Source organism: Salvia hispanica, chromosome 5, assembly GCF_029641045.1.
Source record: "Salvia hispanica isolate PSC_SH4W2 chromosome 5, Shi_PSC_v1, whole genome shotgun sequence".
NCBI lineage: Eukaryota > Viridiplantae > Streptophyta > Magnoliopsida > Lamiales > Lamiaceae > Salvia > Salvia hispanica.
This window is the reverse complement of record NC_142696.1, coordinates 4,567,954-4,572,055: the sequence shown is the minus strand read 5'-3', so window position 1 is coordinate 4,572,055 and position 4,102 is coordinate 4,567,954. Positions and strand designations below refer to the sequence as shown.

Genomic DNA, 4,102 nt, shown 5'->3' with positions numbered 1-4,102 from the left:
ATAATATGTATATATACAATTTTTGTCAGTTTATCTTTATTCTACTCTCTCCGTCTCACAAAAGTATATGCACTTTTCATTTTCATCCGTTCTATAAAGATGTTAGTACTTCTATTTATAGAAAGTTGTCCACAACTCATTACTTATATACATCAATTTATTTATAACTTACTCCCTCCATTCCAACTAAGTTGAGACAAATATTTTGGGCTCAGAGATTAAGAAATTGTGTTGAAAAGTAGGAGAGAGAAATAAAGTAGGAAAAATAAAGAGAGAGTAAAGTAGATGGTAGAATAAAGTAAGAGTCATTGGATGTTTTGTTTCTTGTTTAAAAAGGAAATGACTCAACTTAGTTGGGACATTCCAAAGAGGAATACGACTCAACTTAGTTGGGACGGATGAATATATCATTAGAGTCCACCCTTAAACACTAATAATAATGTGAGTTTCATTATCCACTAACATTACTTTAACTATCATTCTTACTCTCTTTCTTACTTACTAATTGTGCATTAAGTTTCGTACCATTTCAAATGCATATATTTTTATTTTAACGTAATAATTCGTATCCACCAATTCCATACATAACACGGCAATCACTATTACGTTACCACAATCTTATAACACATTTATGTATTTAACTTTATCAGATTTTGACCGCAAATTATGATAAACCTATACGTTTCATCCATTGATGCCCTATAAATAGCATACCAAGAAGAGATCTATATTCTCACAACAAAAAATATTAAGCCACAGAGTAGTCGATCAAATGGAGCTCAAATATCTCTCTATCTTCGTGATTTTAAGTCTCACGGCGGCCTCCACCTCCGCCGCCACATTTGGCGGTCGTAAAGCCTTGGCTTCCACTTCCGCCACCGCACCAATTCCGGCCGACTCGGGTTTTACCAACTTAAATATAAAAGACCCTAAGGTGATACAACTTGCACATTTTGCAATTGATGAATTCAATAAAGCACAGAACACCAAGATAGCCCTCTCCTCATTGTCAGAGGCGATACAAATAGGAAAAAATTTTGAACTTGCGATCGTTGCAGCCGAAGACAAAGATTCAAACGAGTATTTTTTTAATGTTTCTGTTGACAAGGGTGTTAACAAACTCACTTCTTTTGTTAAAGGGTAGTGAGGTTTTACAATTTTGTAATGTTGAAAATAAAGTAAGGTATATTAAAATGTGGTGCCCTTTTATCTTTATTTTTATTTATTTTTGGTATATGCTTAATTTCATATCTTCTTATGTTGATTTTGTGATGTTTAGTAATATTAGTCTGTGTAACGGCATATAATTTAACTAGCATTTATGTTTCTCTCGTGAAGAGAAGCAATTCAATAAACAATATCGTTAAAATTGAATTTAAATGGACTCGCACTACAAAACATAATGTAGCAGTGGCATGATTGTTGAAAAATTATGAAAGTCATAGATGAAATAAAATTGTGACTATCTTATCAGTGAAAACTATTATTTATATCTTTTTAAAAATCGATTACATAATTTATTAAAACTCCTTGAGAGTGTGTTTGATTTGGGTAAAAAATATAAAAATTTAGTTATAATATATGCATCCGTATTGGATCCCACCCATCAATTCAATTATAGGATGTGTGTGAATTTTAACATCATCATTCTGCATAAATAAAATCCATCAAAACACTTAATTTTGAAACTATATGCCTAAAACCATATTTCCATTATATTACAATTCTCTACTTTTGTATTTTTAAACTATTACTCCTATGCTGATTTTAAAACTACTAAGACGCATGCATCATCAATAATGAATTTGTACTCAAATCTCTAGTTGCAAAATTTGTAGTATAACTAATTAGTTGGATACATTTGGCCCAACAAGCGAGCCCAATCCAATCATGGGTTCATTAGGCCATCCTATAAGTTCTTTCTAAAATAATTAAAATATTAATGAACTCGTTCAATTAGATTTATTTTAGAGAGCTTATATGCTCTTGAAGCGAAGCTTATAAGATAAAATGTCAAAAGAGTTATAACTTATAAGTTTGTGAACAATTTTGAATAATTGAGCTTATAAGCTACAAAAGACACTTTTGAGTTAGAAAGCAAAAAAAATGGTTAGAAAGAGAATGTGAAAAAGACAGTTGAAATTGGATGTTTATATATTGAAAACAAGAAAACGCAGCATAATTAAACGTAGTTATGCCAAATGAATACCACACAATTGACAAAATTTGGGAGCCTAACTAACAATAACACTAGTGGTTATGCACAATACGATAACTTACTATGGAAACCTAATCCCTGGCTCACAATGAATTTGGGAGGTTCTATTTTCAGCCATCTTAGAAACTAGGAGATCGATTTTCAAACATCTGTCAACCATAAAATAAAAGGCATGCACGCACCAACAACATAGAAAACAATTTTATCTGAATTATATGATTATCATTTATTTATGTTAGTATTAATTATGTTATATGCCAATTTATTAAATATAGAATTATTAAGAACAAAAAGAATATGGAGTACATATTAATTTTCTCCATTAGTTTTGAACTTGATTGTGCTACCTGAAACTTAACATTAGAAGTTAGACTTAAAATTATCTAATGTGATAAAAATTAACCTAATTATTTCACAACTAAGGTGGTGTTCGGTTTCCAAGATAAAATAATACCAAGATACAATCTAGGAATGAGTTGTGAGATTATTTTAGTCATGGGGGGGTTAGCTATGGCTAATTATCCAATGATTATCCATCTAAGATTGAGTTGTGAGGTTGAATCTCATGAACCAATCATACTACAAATTTAATCCCGGATATAATCTTGCAAACCGAACACCTCTAAGTAGAGTTGACTGATTTATAACCCTATACTTGAGTAAGTCGTTTTTTCTATTTTATTTTTAAAAAAAAGGCATTTTTTTGAGAGTTTAAAAATGGTAAATCTTTTTAAAATAAATAATGCGTGGGTAGAGCCCGCCTTATTTATTAATCTTATAGCCACCAAATTCTTATATTAAAAAAAATAAAAATTTTACTTTTATGGAGTTTTAATTGTTAAGTAAAAAGATGTTAATTAAGGCTCTCTCCAATATAAATAGAAGGTTGATCCACAGGAAATCATAATCATAAAATCATGGCATCCAAATCTGTTCCCATTTTGTTGGTGATTCTCTCAATTGTGGCGGTGGTGGCCGCGACATCCCTAGACCGAGCTGGCGGTTGGAAGCCGATCGGGAATCCGAACGCGGCGCAGGTGGTTGCGGTCGCAAATTTCGCGGTAGCGGAATACAACAAAGAGAAGAAGACGTCGTTGGTGTTGGTGTCTGTGGAGAAGGGAGAGTCGCAGGTGGTTTCTGGCATTAATTACAGGCTCCTCATCTCCGCCAAGGATGGCGCCGCTGAAAAAACCTATTCCACCGTTGTTTATTCCAGCCTCGCGGGATCCATATCTCTCCGTTCCTTCGACCCAATTCAAAACTAATTTCCAATTAACTGTATTTTCCATTACCGAAAAACCTGTATAATTTGTATCTTCGCGATGGATATTTTGCCTCCGCTTCATGACCTATAAATACAGATAAATATAATTCATATCTATACGTATTTTATATATCGTTTATCTATAATTTTGGATTTTCTTCATCAGTTCGCATGCAGTCAACGAAGGATTTCTGGATTTTACATTCATGAATGATTGCATATTGGAGAGGTGGTACATATTTTTATCGTAATGCAATGTTAAATTTGAAAATTGCAAATTTGAGACTTTTGAGTTATGCGTATAGTTCTTGTGGGAAATCATAACACTTTCATATTGTTTATTTCTTCGAACTCCCGGGGTTGTTTGGTTTGCAAGATTGTATTCCGGGATTAAATATGTAGTGTATTTGGTTCATGAGATTCAATCTCACAACTCAATTCTAAATAAATAATCATGGAATAATTAGTCATAACTAACCCTTAATAATTATTTTATCTATAGTAGACTGAACACCACTCTAGTTAACATAGGAAGGATATTTTATTGCAAATGTCAAACATGTTGTCTCAGTTCACCAAATAAACTCTCTCAATTCACAGTCATCACAATTGCTCAAATT

At 32.3% G+C, this 4,102-nt stretch overlaps 1 pseudogene; it reads left to right on the top strand.

Annotated features, from left to right (window-relative positions):
- The first annotated feature begins 3,135 nt into the window (after positions 1-3,135).
- On the top strand, positions 3,136-3,574 carry LOC125189973 (cysteine proteinase inhibitor 5 pseudogene; annotated as a pseudogene).
- The last annotated feature ends 528 nt before the right edge of the window (positions 3,575-4,102 follow it).